Source organism: Phocoena sinus, chromosome 7, assembly GCF_008692025.1.
Source record: "Phocoena sinus isolate mPhoSin1 chromosome 7, mPhoSin1.pri, whole genome shotgun sequence".
In the NCBI taxonomy this organism is placed as follows: Eukaryota; Metazoa; Chordata; class Mammalia; order Artiodactyla; family Phocoenidae; genus Phocoena; species Phocoena sinus.
In genome coordinates this window covers 35,000,297-35,018,244 of record NC_045769.1, presented here as the reverse complement: position 1 = coordinate 35,018,244, position 17,948 = coordinate 35,000,297, and positions in this window count along the sequence as shown.

The window sequence follows — 17,948 nt, the reverse complement described above, 5'->3', positions numbered from 1 at the left end:
CCACCCACTTCCCCAGCCACACGGGGTTCCCTACCCCACCTTGTCTCTCCACATTAGTTACATTTGCTTTCTGTCTGTTCCTCATGTCAAGGACAGAGGCCTCCACCAGCTCTTCCCACAGCTTGGAACCATTTTCTTGCTTTTCCTCACCTGGCTAACCCCCTACTCACCTTTCATATCTTAATCAAATTTCATATCTTCAATCAAATTCATATCTGAATCAAATCAAATTAAATGATACTTTCCTTCTCGCATAGTTTGAGGTACGAGGAGTATAGTGGTGAACTAGACTCAAAGGCGCCTTCTCTCTAGAGGGGGAAGACAAACAATTACTGTAAATGTAAGCGCTTGCCTAACTGTGGGTTATCCCCGTGTGTCAATAGAATAAACTTGTCTAACTTAACCTTTTCTTACAGTCAAAGGGTATGAGATGTGGCCCCAGCTTTGATCATTTATCATGCAATCATTCATTCATCTAGCATACTTATTCAGCCCTTTACATGTGCCAGGCACTGCTGGTAACTAAAAAAATAGTGAGATAGTCAATCTCTGCCATATGGAGCCTACATTCTATTGGGAAACCAGACAGTAAACAAATAAAGAAACCTACAATTTCAGGTGGTGATAAATACTGTGAAGCAAAATAGAAGAGTAGGGGCTAGCTTGTGATAGATTATTTTAGATTATTAGAGAAGTTTTCTCTGGAGTATTTACATTTGAGCCGAGGCCTATATGAAGTGGGGGCAGCAAGCGGTAAAGCTGGTAAAGGTGTGTTTCCAGGCGGAGAACAGCTAGTGCAAAGGCCCTGTGGCAGTTTCAATGGATTCAAAGTAGCCTGGGACTAAGTAGTCCTCCCAAAATGGCCTTCTTCGTAAGTTTCTGATCTTGACTCCCTGGTGGAAAAAAACTTGTAACTGAAAGGCTGCAGTTGTTGTTTCTCCGTGGCGGAGAGAGAAAAGAAATAGAAATGTTGTGGCCAAGCAACTTTATCTTCACGTCATCAGGGTGAAACCCGGATAGTCCTTATCCAATCAGCAGTTTGCTGGCAAGTAGCCCCTATCACAGTGCAGGTCTGCTGCTTCAGATCTTTCGAACTACAGTTCATTCACACAGCAGGCCTCCTGAAATTGTTGTAGCCTGGCTCTTGACACAGACCAGTTTCTTTAAAGCACCTTGGAGCAAATCTGAGCCTGTATTAGCATTTACATTTGGTCGAACTCCAATGTGGTTTTTTTAGTTGAGATATATAATGCTTCACACTGGCATACAATATGTACTATGAAAAAAATTTTTTTTGAGAAATAAAGATACTAACACTCTTTGTATTTGGCCTTTGAATACTTCTGTCAAAAGAATTTGTTCTGACAAGTAAGAAGGTGAGACGGTCAGGTCTGTGTACTAGAACATGAGCATTGGAAAGTCCCAAACCTCGTCTTATAACAAGCTCTTATAATCATAAGGTAAATAAAAGCCAGGATATAGCTACTTCTTAAACAGAAATCAGGGTCAAACATTCAGTATTTTTCCTTTGGAATTAAGTAAAATAATGCATGTAAAATACTGTGTAAATACAAGTCACCATGTAAATATTACAGTTAAGGTCTCCACCTAATACCTATAACTGTTAATGACGTTTTTCAAAATATACCTCTCCCAAAGGCTTAAAAAGAGTTTTCCGCATTAAATCAAGGTGAACTGCTGAGAGCAGAAAAAACAGCCCTTAAGATTTAGCAGCCTGTTTTTCACGGGTAATTGACTTTAAGCATCAATGAAAAGCAGACATTTGTAAGAAGGCTGGAGCATTTTTGTTATAAAAATTTCTGCAGTTTGAATAATCATATCAAAAGTTGTTTGTTTTTCTTTTTACCAGTGTGGCTTTGGTAACCTTGATCAGAGTTGTTGATTTCGCTCTTATCCCTTTCTTAGGTGGTTGACTTGGTCAGAACAGTGCTGCTGGTGATAGTTTCTGCTCTGAGCCCAACAGAGCAGCCTGGCTCAAACAGATGCCGCAAGAAATATCATTTCTATACAAAATTTCCTTTTCGTGATGGGAGAAAGAAACATGTATTTATTGGAAAATGTATTTTGTGTAGTCATTTAAAATTCCACAAGAAAAAAATGAAATTTCCTTTATACAGAAAATGCCTAATTAACACTTTCAAATTAGGACCTTTCTTAGAAACAAGGATTTCATTTTTAAAAAAATCTTTAGGACTCAGAGACATGAAGGGTTCCACAACCTTAAAAATTAGAAAAATACTGCTTTGGAGAACTTGTCCCGCCCTGTTATTCTATAAAGTTGGTGAGTGTCTTGTTTCTAAAGACATTTACCTTCCCCACTTTGAAAACCTAAAACATACCAATGGGGAGAAGGCCCTGGGGAAGGGGCATTAAGATTAAGAGATGCAAAAAAAAAAAAAAAGAAAAAGATTAAGAGACGCAAACAACTGTGTATAAAATAAATAAGCAACAAGAATATATTGTACGGTACAGGGAAATATAGCCACTATTTTGTAATAACTTTAAATGGAGTACAATCTATAAAAATATGAGTCACTATGTTGTACACCTGAAACTAATAAAACATTGTAAATCAATTTATACTTTCAATTAAAAAAAAAAACTAAAAAAAAGGAAAACCCTAAAACAGCCTCCTTTCCACCTGCTCTCCTCCCTCTACATCACTAGCACCCATGTCTCATTTTCCCTCCCTGCTTTCTTTTGCATTTCTAGGTACACAGACTCTGAGAGCTGGCAGCATTCAAAGTGCCACCTGTTTAGTGCAGTAAAGGAAGCCCTTCCTGCCAGATGAAAGAGGAAAGACATATGAACATTTCCTGTGCTGTGGCCAGCCTGCTTTACTCACACTGTTCTTGGATGGCTTGACCCCAAACACTAGTCCCCAACCCCATATCCTATGCATACACAGCCTTGCATTTCTCCAGGTATGGGGAGTGTCCTGACAGTCCTACAAGCCTGCATTCTTTTTCCTTACGGTTTTGGAACCTATCCCGATAACGTGTAGTAGTTGTGGCATGCATGTGGGATCTAGTTCCCTGACCAGGAATCGAACCCAGGCCGCCTGCATTGGGAGGTCGGAGTCTTAACCACTGCGCCACCAGGGAAGTCCCAGTGAATGTGTATTTTTTGCATCTAAAAATTCTCCTACCTGGTCTCTGGAAGGTACTTCTTTAGTCTGGTAAAGCTGGAGGCATCCTGGAATAAACATATTTAATGTGGAACCAGGGAGGGAATAAGTGATGCTGAATGGGAAAAAGGAAAATGGTAGCCATCTTATCAGGTCAGGGAAAGGAGTTATGACACACTTTTTTAGCTTTGTGTTTAAGACATGGCCCTGGAGTCAAAGGGATCTGGGTTGCAATCCCAGCCCTACTTTTGATGATTTATTTAACCTCTCTGATCATTTAGTTTCTTTATAAAATGAGGGGAGATGTTTGTGGAGAGAATAATTCTAGTTTCTTTACAGCATTGTTATAAGGTTTGAATAAGAACCATGAAAAGCATTTAGCAGCTGTCACACATATTAAATGGTCAATATACATTGATGATGATGATGATGGAGTCAGAAGTCCCCAAGGCTATCTTCAGTTTTGATGTTTCAATGATGGACTCACAGAACTCAGAAAGCTGTTATATTCATGGTGATGGCTTATTACAGTGAAAGGATACAGATTAACATCAGCAAAGGCAAAGGCACATAAGGCAAAGTCCAGGAGAGACCAGGTGAGGCTTCCAGTTGTCTTCTTCCAGTGGAGTCACACAGATAGCACCTCCTTTTCCCAGCAGCAATGTGGGAGAAGATACACAAAGTATTGCCAGCCAGGGAAGCTCAGCTGAGCCTTGGTGTCCAGGAGTTTTATTAGTGATCAGTCACATAGACAGAGGTCACCTGCATAGCTGACCTTAGTCATTCAGTGTCCAGGTCTTCCAGAGGTCAAGTGATATCACATGGCCCAAGGCCTCAGGTAAACAAAAACACTCCCATAAGGCAGGATATTTTGAGGGCTGAGGTGTTATCTCCCACGAGCTGGTCAAGGGCTAACCCCTTCTTAGGAATGTGCAGAGTTGGGACAACGGAACCTCCTAAATTCATCCTTTACTGCCCAATGAGGATGATTAACAATCCTGGATTGATGACACTAGGCCTTGAAACCAGTGAGACTGGGCACAGATGTATCTCTGACAGCCATAGTGATATATTGCCTTAATCATAGCTATCAAGAACCAACCAGGATGAGACTTTCCTAGTGGCGCAGCGGTTAAGAATCCACCTGCCAATGCAGGGGACACAGGTTCGATCCCTGGTCCAGGAAGATCCCACATGCCACGGAGCAACTAAGCCCATGCGCCACAACTACTGAACCTGTGCTCTGAGAGCCCGTGAGCCACAACCACTGAAGCCCACATGCCTAGAGCCTATGCTCTGCAACAAGGGAAGCCACCACAATGAGAAGCCCGCGCACGGCAATGAATAGTAGCCCCCGCTCGCTGCAACTAGAGAGAAATCCCACGTGCAGCAACGAAGACCCAACGCAGCCATAAATAAATAAATAAATATATATATACACATATTTAAAAAAAAAAAAAAAAAAAAGGAACCAACCAGGGAGAAAGAGGAGGAAGGAGGAAGGGAATGATGGCCCCAAACAAGGGAGAAGTTAAAGGGACCATCAGCCAGGGCCGATGAAGAGCAGTTTAAGTCCCAGAGCTGGGATCCTTGAGAAAAAAGGAAAGTTGTGTCCTCACTCAAGGAGCTAGGGAGTGGGTGAGACCCAAGAAGGCTGGGGTAGCTAGAGAATGAGTATTGATCTGAGTCCCAAAGTAGAAGGGCACCCCAGGAACCCAGGTCTAGTGAGAAGAATAGGAAGCAGGTTTTAGAAGAGACTAAAAATTGCCATCACCTTTAGCAGAAGAGTTGACCTGAATCTACCTCAGACGAGGTCGATTTGTCCTGCATCCAGCCCAGCCCAGGTGGAACAGGCTGATTCTCAATAAAGATAGCCAAGTAACTCCCAACGCAGCAGTTAGGTAGAGAATAAGGGAAATCCCTTTGAGGAGGGCAAACTAGCCCTCCATTTACGTTTCAATACAGATTAAGAGCAAACAGTAAGAATAAAACTTGTAAAGATATCCTGGGGGTCGGGCTGTGTTTTTATTTGTGTTTGTTGTCATCTTTTTGTATTTTTGTGAAATAAATATCAGGAGAAGATTTCCGGAATCTTCATAACTTTTCATTATTTATGGGAAGTTTTTTTGTATGTTTTTAACACCTTTGTAACTAAAAGTCAACTCTGCAAGCAAAAACATGACAGCAGTGGAGGCGGGGAATGTATCTTCTGCTTGTTCTGCTTTTCGGCCAAACCTAAGAGGGAGAATTCCCAGCAGAGACAAGAGTTAAGAACCACAAGGAAGATTTGTGTGTACCACACAAATCATTTGGCTAAATGTGTAGACAGGGCTGTTCTCGGATCACTGCAAAGGAGTCTGGGTCTAAAGGCTCCAAGCAACACTCAGCCTAACCACTTTCCCCTTTGTGTTCTCCTCCCCCAAAAGTTTTCATAGGATTTATAATTCTCTTTGGGATTCACATCTGAGAAGCAGAGAAGATAGGTAACGAATCGAAGTGCGCTCTTAATTAGCAACATTACAGGTAGCAGAGATGACAACACTGACCCACTGTCTTTTCAGAGTTTTCACTTGAAAGGAATGGTACAGTCCCATTCCCCAGGAAAATCCTGCCATCAGAAAAATTTTTCAAAACCTACATATTTGATATCATTTTCCTGGTGAAATATTGCAATGGTATTACGATATTAAGTATTTAATTTGCTTTCTTTCTTAGATCCCAAGAAACGATACTAAGACATTTAAACCCTGGTCTATCCCTATAGCATAACACTGCTGTCATTTCCTAAAAGGTAAGATCAATAAGCTGAAAGATTATTCCTCAAAATGACAAGATCAGCTAGTCCAGTGGCTTTCAAGCTGTGCTCTGTGGAATCTTAGGATTGCACAAGTGTGTAAATCAAGTTTCCTTTTCAAATCTTATCCAACATTTCAATCCTTCAGGCTTTGGATGCTGACAAAGGAAAGGTCAGGGTGTTTTACCCAACATGCAGTTTTTCTTTTTATTTTAAAATAAAAATTTAAATGGAAATGCTGTGGATTAAGATATTTTAAAGATCCTACTCCCTGATTCTTTCGAGAGTCACTTACAACTTGAGAGCAAAACATCAAATTAAAATCTATTGATTACTGCACTTATAATTAACCAGTGCTATTTGGAAGAGTTGTCTATTTGTATTCGTTGAGTTCAACTGCTACAATTTTGTACTGCTGCTTAGCACAAAATACAAAGCACTGAGGACTTTGGAGAGTGGCCACCAAAACTACCTGGGAGATATATGCTGATAAAAAGGAACAAGTATTTTCGTTGTTAGAAAATTAAACTTCTGCTTTTCTGCACACTTAATGGGCAACATTAGAAAAACTGAAAGCAAAAGAGAACAACACTGTAGATTCAAAGAAAACAAAGTTTTTTCATCAAATGCTAATTTTCCAATTAAATGTCTAAAACAACCCACAAGTTGTGGGCTAACATGTGCATGTTTAATTCCATTGTGCTTTGTCAGATGAGAACTTGCATTGATAGTTTTGCTAAATCAGACTAAATAAATGAGACTTTTGTTTCTCCTCTCACAATACCAACCACAAAAATCAAAATAGGCAACATTTAAAATTTTAAGTTATTATAAAATAGTAATTTAAAAACATACACCCAGGTATGGATGTGATGGCGAGTCCACTCTAATTCCTACATAAAACAAGGTATATAAAGTGCATAGTATTATGCCTGACACTAGTACTCAATAAAGGACAGCTACACACACACACACACACACACACACACACACACACACACACTCAGATGTGCTAAATGCCGTATTTTAACAAATCGGAGACCACTAATGAATGAACAGGTTGTTGAGTTTTTGTACAGACTTTAAAATAAAGACCAGCTTCAAATTGCAAGACAAATATAAAAAAACAAAATGAAATGAAACAACCCCCCCAAAAAAAACCTCTTGCCACTTTACCACTTACAACTATTTCTATGTGTCAGAATCTTCTCCATGCTGTGCAATTAAAACAAAATGCAAATAGAAATTGCATTCTGAGTCTTTAACTGTCATCCTTTACCTGCAATTTGTATTGTTTTGTTTTTACTGTGGAGTAGCTATGGGTCTGTGTATTGTTCTGTTTTTACTATGGAGTAGCTATGGGTCTGTGTATTGTTTTGTTTTTACTGTGGAGTAGCTATGGGTCTGTGTATTGCTTTGTTTTTACTGTGGAGTAGCTATGGGTCTGTGTATTGCGTCTGACAGCAAAGGAGTATTTTCCTCATGGTAGGTCAGCTATTCAACTGGTTAACATTGTTTTGGAATTTGGAGGGAAAAAGCAATGTAAAAACATTTTCATAACATGATCACAAAACTTTTTTTTAATTTGTTTATGAAAAATATACAATCTGGTATCAGTTTCAGAAATACATAATTGCTCATTTTCCCACATACTGAAGTGGGTAACATGGAGCAAAAGAATTCTAAATTGTAATCACCTTTATGTTGTAGTTAAAACATGCAGGATTAGGATTCCCTGGTGGCACAGTGGTTAAGAATCTGCCTGCCAATGCAGGGGACACGGGTTTGAGCCCTGGTCCAAGAAGATCCCACGTGCCACGGAGTAACTAAGCCCATGCACCACAGCTACTAAGCCTGTACTCTAGAGCCCGTGAGCCACAACTACTGAAGCCCACGTACCACAACTACTGAAGCCTGTTCGCCTAGAGCCCGTGCTCCGCAACAAGAGAAGCCACCGCAATGAGAAGCCCGTGCACCGCAACCAAGAGTAGCCCGCTCGCCGCAACTAGAGAAAGCCCGCGTGCAGGAACAAAAATCCAATGCAGCAAAACAAATTTTTTTAAATAAATAAAAAACTTTAAAAAATACATATCATTAAAAAAAAACAAACATGCAGGATCCATCAAATTCTACTAATCTGCATTTTAGAGACCAGCATATGAATTAGGCCTTATTTGACCAGAAAGTGAGAGGGAAAAATGACACCCTGTCAGCCAGAATCCACACTATCAGGCTCACCAAGCCTTCATCTGCAGTGACTCCCGGAATGAATGCACAGAGGAGGTGAGGCTGAGCTGGGAGTTCTGGGTGACTGTGGGGGAAGGCAAAGACTGGGCATGTAGTCAGTCTGGAGGAGGCTGAGGGCTGCTGAAGGCCATGAGTATGTCTGACTGAAGTGACTGGGACACAGCTGTCCACAGGCTGACTGGAGGCCTCACTGGGCCACAGGAGTCCAAGGGAGGAAGTGGGGCAGGAGCACAAAGAGAAAGGAGACAGAAGCAGAAGGGTCACAGGCAGGACAAAAAAATTACACAAGACTTTCGCACACATGCGCCGAAGAGCTGGGGAACTTAGTGGGAGTAGCCAAGGTAAAATAAGTTGAAAGTAATAAAGAAAAAATGTTTTGGCTCTTTAAAAAAAATCCTTGGGCTTCCCTGGTGGCGCAGTGGTTGAGAGTCCGCCTGCCGATGCAGGTCCGGGACGCGGGTTCGTGCCCCGGTCCGGGAAGATCCCACATGCCGCGGAGCGGCTGGGCCCGTGAGCCATGGCCGCTGAGCCTGCGCGTCCGGAGCCTGTGCTCCGCAGCGGGAGAGGCCCCAGCAGTGAGAGGCCCCCGTACCGCAAAAAAAAAACCCAAAAAATCCTTAACTGTGTGATCTAATATGAATGTGAGAAATGTGTGTGTTTTATCATTTGTATCATTTTAAATATGGTGAATATAATTTTTATTTTAATTTGGTGTATTAGGGCTAAGGATGGTTACTGGGTATTTATTTAACGTTTGTCACGGTTGAGAACTATAAAGCACTAAGAACAGAGGGGTCTGAATAAAAATTATTCATGTTAGTTGATGCACTAAAATCTGGGTGGCATGGATATGAATAAAATACTTTTTTTAAAAGACATATTTGAAGCCACATACTAAAAACCAGTTCTTTGGGCTCTATAAGCCTTGTTAAAGAATAAAACTTACTAAATTTTTAAAATAAGTAACACATTCACACAGTTAAAAAAATATGAAAAGTTATACAGTGTAAAGACTCTCATACCACCATCCCATCCAGCCAATTCTTACACAAGCGCAGAGTATAACCACTTTTATTAGCTACTTTTTACCTTTTTCTTTCCTTCAGGAATAGCTGGTCCCAGAATGCCCAGTCACTGTTGTCAAGATTAGAGCTACTCTCGACTGACCCCACAGATGGATGGGACACAAAGGCCAAATGTCAGCATGTCAGGGGGAGTCTAGGGCAGCAGGGCAAGCAGGGGGTTCCTGCCTGTTACCCCTGCTGGACCCACTGAGTGAGATGCTGTTCCCCCTTTCTCTGTCTAGACAATTCCACCCCCTTTTCCATGTCAGGAGTACCTTGGTGCCCATAATAGTGAGAAATTGTAACCCCTGACACTCATCTGGGCTCTATGTTCTTCCCGCTTGGATCTTGGGGGCACAGGAGGCACTGTACACTTGCCTTCAGAGCCTGGCTTCTCTGGGTGGGTTTTCTCTCGCGTAAAGGAAAAACAATCTGCTCTGAGCTCCACCCTGGAACAGTAAAAACACTCGATCGTCTCATATAACTGGGTAGACAAGTAGCAAAAAGTAAGCTTTCTGACTTTCAAGATACCAAAAAGAAGTAAAAAAATAGGTGGAAATAATTGGCGATAGAAAATAAAGGCATCTCTCAGCCTCCCTATACAACATTGAATGAGTCAATGTTAAGAAACCACAGATTGCAAAATGAGAGCGTTCTTTCCTTGGCATAGACATGGCAGCAGGAGACGCCCCCATGCTCCCTTAACTTCACTCTGGCTGACGTCACCAGCTGTCTAGCTACTCTTGCTCCAAACCGCTCTGCACGGAGCTGCCAGGATAATCTTTCTCAACATCTGTAACCACCCACCCTCCTTGGCTAAATGAGTAGCATCCAACAGGACAGTTTCTTCTTCCAAAAAGGATGGTGCTAACATTGGCATAGTGGTCATCTGTCATTTTTATCTGACTGGGGTCTTTTCCTTTGAGAAGTTACCTGTCCTCCACTCCATGTGTTCCTGGAGGGCTGTGGGAAAGGCACAGAATAAGCCAGATCAGAGTTTCTCTGATGAGAGTCAGACTCTTGAGTGAGGTACACGAGGTTAAAAGGCCACTGGAGCAGATTGCCTGGATGGCCGGGCCAGGCATGGAGAGTACATGAGCTCTGCAGCTGAGATCCTCAGAGGTACCCCTGTTCCTACACAACTGAAGCCTGGCTTCTTCAGCTCAGCACTCAGTTCTGTGAGCTACAGAGTATCTTTCCAATTGTATTACTCTCCTTAAAAAAAAAAAAAAGAAAAGAAATTCCCTGGCGATCCAGTGGTTAGGACTTGGCGCTTTCCCTGATCAGGTGCTTTCACTGATCGGGTTCAATCCCTGATCAGGGAACTAAGATCCCACAAGTCGCACGGTGCAGCCAAAAAAAAAAAAAAGGTATTACTTTCCTAGGGCTGTTGTAGCAAATGACCACAAACTGAATGGCTTAACTATTTATTTCCTCACAGTTCTGGAAGCTGGAAGTCTGAAATCAAGGTGTTGGCAAGGCCATGGGTTCTAGGGAAGAATCCCTCCTTGCCTCTTCTGGAGGCTCCTGGTCTTCTTGGCTTGTAGCTGCATCACTCCAATCTCTTCCTCCATCATCACATGGCCTTCTTCCCTGTGTGTCTGTGTCCAGCTCTCTCTCTTTCTCTTATTAAAACAGCAATCATTGGACTTGGGACAACCTTAATCCAGTATGACCTCTAATCTTAACTAATTACATTTGCAAAGACCCTATTTCCAAACAAAGTCACATTCTGAGGTTCCAGGTAGACATGAATTTGGGGTGACACTATTCAACCCACCATGCCAATAAACCTTCTTGCTGAGACTAACAGATACAGTTTGGGGTGGATGTGACCTTTCCTCCTTTATGCCCTATTGTATCTGGTTCTTCTTTCTCTCCCACCAACTATTTGTCTACACGTGTATTCTCCCTTTCTAGATAATGGGTCCACTGTGGTGTCAGGGACTGTATTTTACTCATCCTTTACCACAGGGTCTATCTCAAACTGATACTTAACACATGTTTGACTAAGGAAGAGCAAACAATATGCTCTATTCAAACAGAAAGTTTCGATAGTTGTGAAACCTATACTGTGTAACTCAGATATTCATGAGCGAGGAGATCTAAGGAAGGTAAAAATAAAGAAACTAGTTCCTTAACAGAGAAATCAGGCTACATTGTTATTGAATTTTAATCTGTTGGAGTCACTATTTATGTTACTTGCACATGTTGAAATTTTTTCCAAAACTTGGAAATAAGGGGAAAAAATACTGTGGGAGGGTTCAAAGTCATACTCCAGAACTAATAAACCCATTAATGAGTAATTTGATGCTCTAGGGATGCCCTGTCCAATATGGTGGCCGTAAGCCACATGTGGCTTATTTAGATTTTAATTTTAATTAATTAAATAAAAAAATCAGTTCTCTAGTTACCCTAGCCACCTTTCAAGTATTCAAAAGCCATGTGTGGCTGGTGGGTACAATATTGAACAGCATAGAGGAGACCATATTCGTCATCCCAGAAAGTTATATTGGACAGTACTGCTCTAGGGAAATGGAACTTTATGTATCCACTATTTAGTAGGGTTCATCCTCTGAAAAGATATGTCTTGAGGTAGGCAGTCTCTAGAAGCTGGAAAAGGCCATGAAATGGGTTCGCCCCTAGAGTCTCCAGAAGGAACACAGCACTGCTGACACTTGATTTTAGCCCAGTGTGACCCATTTTGGACATATGACCTCCAAAACTGTAAGATAATAAATCTGTATTATTTTAAGCCACCAAGTGTGTGGTGATTTGTTACAGCAGCAATAGGAAACTAATACAGGTGTTAACTTGTAGAACATTGACAAACAGCAAATGATTTCTGTAGAGTGGAAAAGATAACCCCAAAGGTTTCAGGAGTTTTTTTGCCCTGTAGGACATTCACCAGTTTTGTTTTGATTTTTGGTTTTGTTTTTTTGGGTTTGGGGTTGTTTTTTGTTTTGTTTTTGTTTGTTTTTTTGTTGTTTTTGTTTTGTTTTGTTTTTGTCTAACTGTGTAATCTTATTCTGGCATTTTTTTCTTCCGTATCAGTTTCTCATATCTTCCTTTGAACTTGTGTTTTCATCTTGGCTCCCTCATTGACTATATCTTTGATCTTGCTCACTGTACATTATATGAGTCATGGTTTAATATTTTTAAAGTTAGACACTGATACACGGCTAGCAAGGAAAAACAGACACAGGACTCTGAGATTTTTCTGTATGTCAGAAGAGGGTACACAATTTATATAGTGATGAAATTGATGAACACAGTTCATTTACAATTTAACTGAATAAATTTCATATCCTACAACAAATATAATTTATTGACTAAATGTAACCAGTAGACAATTACATTCCAGGGAGAAGATGCAAGGAACTTTGTCTTAACTTTGAACAAGCCCGATGTAATTAACATTAAATGTATAACTAAGGAGGAACTTCTTCCTTTTTTAGCAAATATTACAAGAGCAGAGCCTGCACCAATACAAGCAAGTCCTTTTTCCACTTGTTCAGTATCTTAGTTCCTTGTGCTTAAGAAATTGCTGGCATATAAATGTTCTCCAAGGCTTATCCAAATCAGTATATTGAAAATGCAAAGTATTTGATTTTTTCCTCCTCAGGCCTGTCAAACACCATTGTGACAATAGTTTATTTATATTTTTAACTAAAAACTAGATGAATCAAAGTTTAGGGGCTTAATATTTCAACATCCTATTCTCAAGTTGCTCACAATGTATAAACATTGAGGAGATACGATGTACATACTAACAAAACAACAGCAACAACAAAACCCTGTCCCCTCTCCTGCCCTGAGGCTCTTCTCCCCACTCCCTTAAGCACCTGGAAGAAACAAGCATGAACATATCAGGACTATGTAAAGAGCTTTTTTAAAATTCCCCTATCTGGCTGCTCATCCCTACTCTATCCTGATACACCACCCCAAAGTGGTATTGCCAGAATCTAGGTAGCTTAAAAATCTATAGGAGGAAGAAGAGAAGCAATTATACAAAACACATTGTAAGAGGTATATATCGCCCTAGTTAAAATAGAATCCTATGGGGTCTCACCTTCTCGCTCACCACACCTCCCTTCTCCCAAAGTGATCTTTCTAAAATGCTAACAGTCTGCTGGTGGCTTACTTTGATAATCTCCAGTGGTCTCCACAGTTGACCAGATTGTCACAAACTGATCTAAAGCAATTGGGCAATTGACAAATACAACAATCGACAGATTCTTTTAATAAATATTGGCTGACTCCACCAGTTAAGGGTTAGGTCAAGCATCTCACATGGCAGGTTCACTTTGAGTGGGCACAACACTCTGATGGCAGAATCATCTAACCTTCCAGTCAGACAAGTGACAGCATCCTCTGGGAAGAAGGCACTCAGAACCAATAGTGCTCCCAGCACTGCCTGCTGGATCCCTACATCTTCTTCAGATAAGGGTCATAGGGCCAGGTTATCTTTCTAGACAACCATGTTATCTTATTTCTATCATCCCCTATACCAGTTAACAAAACCTTAAGATGGAGTTTTAGAAAATTATTTGAAATGTTTTTTAATATAAATTTATTTATTTAAATTTATTTTTTATTTTTGGCTGCATTGGATCTTCGTTGCTGTGCACGGGCTTTCTCTAGTTGCAGTGAACGGGGGCTACTCTTCATTGTGGTTCGCGGGCTTCTCACTGCGGTGGCTTCTCTTGTAGCGGAGCACGAGCTCTAGGCACACGGGCTTCATTAGTTGCGGCTCGGGGGTTCTAGAGCACAGGCTCAGTAGTTGTGGCGCACGGGCTTAGTTGCTCCATGGCATGTGGGTTCTTCCGGGACAAGGGCTCGAACCCGTGTCTCCTGCATTGGCAGGTGGATTCTTAACCACTGGATCACCAGCAAAGCCCAGGTTATATTCTATTTAAAGTTATCATAAAGGGACTTCCCTGATAGCACTGTGGTTGGGGGTCTGCCTGCCAATGCAGGGGACATGGGTTCGAGCCCTAGTCTGGGAAGATCCCACATGCTACAGAGCGGCTAGGTCCGTATGCCACAACTGCTGAGCCTGCACTCTAGAGCCCGTGAGCCACAACTACTGAGCCCACGTGCTGCAACTACTGAAGCCCACACGCCTAGAGCCCGTGCTCCGCAACAAGAGAGGCCACTGCAGTGAGGAGCCCGCACATTGCAGCGAGGGGTGGCCCCCGCTCGCCACAACAAGAGAAAGACCTCATGCAGCAACGAAGACCAAACACAGCCTAAATAAATAAATAAATAAAATAAATTTATTTTAAAAATGTTATCACAAAATAATGGCCGTATTTCCCTGTACTGTACAATATACCCTTGTTGCTTATTTATTTTATACATATTCAGTTTGTATCTTCTAGTCCCCTACCCCTATCCTGCCCTTCCCCACCACTTCACTCTTCCAACTGGTAACCACTGCTTTGTTCTCTACATCTGCGAGTTTGTTTCTGTTTTGTCTTTGTTTTGTTTTGTTTTTTGCGATACGCGGGCCTCTCACTGCTGTGGCCTCTCCCGCCACGGAGCACAGGCCCCGGACGCGCAGGCTCAGTGGCCATGGCCCACGGGCCCAGCCGCTCCGCGGCACGTGGGATCCTCCCGGACCGGGACACGAACCCGTGTCCCCTGCATCGGCAGGCGGACTCTCAACTACTGCGCCACCAGGGAAGCCCTGTTTCTGTTTTGTTATATTCATTCGTTTTCTTTTTAGATTCCACATATGAGTGATAACATACAGTATTTGTCTTTCTCTGTCTGCCTTATTTCACTAAGCATGATACCCTCTAGTTTCAACCATGTTGTTGCAAATGGCAGTATTTCAATCTTTTTTATGGCTGAGTAATATTCCGTGTGTGTGTGTGTGTCTGTGTGTGTGTGTGTGTGTGTGTGTATACGTATATATCTATATCTTACATCTTCTTTATCCATTCACCTATTGATGGATACTTAGGTTGCTTCCATACCTTGGTGATTGTAAATAATGCTGCAGTGAACATTGGGGTGCATTTGTCTTTCTGAATTAGAAAACACCAAAGTTCTTAATGTTATTTAACCTTTTTACTTGGCTTCTGAAAATTCTTAATGGCATTTTTGTATTTTAAAATGTGAACTGAATGCTAAGAAGTAGGTATAGAGAACTGATGGAGAATTTCACTTTTACATTTCCTATAACAAGTCACCTAGTGCTAAGAATCTCTGTTGTGGGTAAGACTTATTGTATAATGTCCCCTGAGGCTACAGCTCCTGCAACTGGTCAGGTTCTGAAAAAGGAAGCTATGTTTTAAAATAAAACTATTTTTATCCCAGAAGGACCTGGGAAATCCTCCAAGACAGTTTTAATACTGCATTTTAAGAGTAGAACCTGAAACGCATCTTAAGAAAAAAGGTTCTACTTTTTCCTCACCAGCTAAACTGATATTATATTTACTTAACAGTAGTCCATGGCCTTCTTTCGGAAGAATAACAATCATTGTCAGCTTACTTTGAAAGTAAAGCAGTCCTTCTTACTCAGAAAGTTTCTGTGGAAAGTTATAAAATGCATGTGAGGGATTTCCCTGGTGGTCCAGTGGGTAAGACTCCAAGCTCCCAATACAGGGGGCCTGGGTTCGATCCCTGGTCCAGGAACTAGATCCCGCCACAACTAAAAGATCCTGCATGCCACAGCTAAGACCCATCACAGCCAATATAAATAAATAAATAAATAAATCGATAAATATTTAAAAAATAAATTAAAAATAAAATTAAGTGCATGTGAAAATATTTTGTAAACATTAACATCCTCTATAAACATAAGGTCTACTATGACCAGTGTATTAATATTAATAGTACTAGAACACACCAATCAGTAGCAGTAGGAGTAGTGACTACTAGTCAGAGTAGTATAGTCCACTGCTGCTGCTTCTACGAATACTACTTGAATAATAATAATAATAGTAAAGCAGTTCTATTAGTTTAGTTGCCTTTTTATTTTTGGTAAATAACTTTACATCACACAGAGGCCTCCAAAAAGTAAAATTTGGTTTATAAAAAGACATCAAAGAAAGATGGCCATGTAAATATGTCAAGCAACAGTTCAACATACATTTGAGATAATTTTCTAACACAGAAACATTTAAATCTGGGTTATCAGTAAGATTTCTTGTTTTTAGGAACAAGGAAAAGATTTCCTTTGCATTTTAATATACCAAAGGGTATGAATTAATAAGCAATAAACAGTGCTTCCTAAATAATCCTATAGCTAACAATTATACCATATGCCATCACAGTTAACTCTATTAGGTTTTTTTTTGTTTTATTAATAAATACCTTGAATGTTATATAACTTAGAATGTAGATATTGTGGTCATCCATAATATTACTTACTCAGCAAGTCACCTCAAACTACTTTCTGAATAAACAGTTTACAAGAACAAAGAGTTTTCACCTTAACCTATCATCATTCCTATGTGGAGAGACTGAATGCCAGGTTTCTTGAATCTCTAAGCCTCAAAAATCTAAATAATAGAGTGTGTTTGCTGATCCTGAATAAACCCATTTTTGCTGGAGAGATACCTGCCAGTCTATTTGTTTTAGGTCAATATTTTGGTAACCCATATGGGGGCCAGATGGCTCTGGGGCAGATGAGCCAACAGGTGCAGTAACCACAATTAAGCCCAGTGAGCTCACTGCTTTTCTTGCTGACCCTGAAGTTTGAAGGTATGTCTTTCTCTTGGACTCAGGTTTCCAGCCTCTTTGCACTAGAAGCTCTCCAGGACTTATTCAGGATCTATTTTAAGGTTTTGTCCTTTCTGGTTAAGGCCTTGTTCTGTATGTGAGTACTCATTTGGCACTTTATTCTGATTCTGAGATCAGGCTGTTTCAACTGAAGCTGGCTGAGAAGCCTTTGGCCCATTACTACTGCAACAGGAGCTGTTTCACAGAAACTGTGTCAATTCAGCTGTCCACCTATTCCATTGGAATAGGGATTGTTCTATGGGAACTGGCTGAGAAGTCTTCAGCCTGGCTCCTCAGGGATCAAGCTGTTTCCTTAGAACTTACTGGTATTAGGCCTGAAGGCTGTTTGAGCTATAAGTTGTTTGAGATATTTGACTGTTTAAGCTATTTGAATTGAGTTGTTTGAGCTGTAAGTTGTTGAAAAGTATTCTTTTAGAGTGGAAAGATATCCCATGCTCTTGGATTGGAAGAATTAATAGTGTTTAAATGGTCATACAACCCAAAGCAATCTACAGATTTAATGCAATCCCTATCAAATTATCCAGGACATTTCTCACAGAACTAGAACAAATAATCCCAAAATGTATATGGAATCATAAAAGACCCAGAACTGCCAAAGCAATCCTGAAGAAAAAGAACAAAGCAGAAGGCATAACCCTCCCAGACTTCAGACAATACTACAAAGCTTCAGTAATCAAAACAGCATGGTATTGGCACAAAAACAGACATATGGATCAATGGAACAGAATAGAGAGCCCAGAAATAAACCCACACACCTAAAGGCAATTAATCTTCGACAAAGGAGGCAAGAATATACAATGGGGAAAAGACAGTCTCTTTAGCAAGTGGTATTGGGAAAGTTGGACAGCCGCATGTAAATCAATGAAGTTAGAACACACCTTCAACACCATACACAAAAATAAACTCAAGATGGCTTAAAGACTTAAATATAAGACACGAC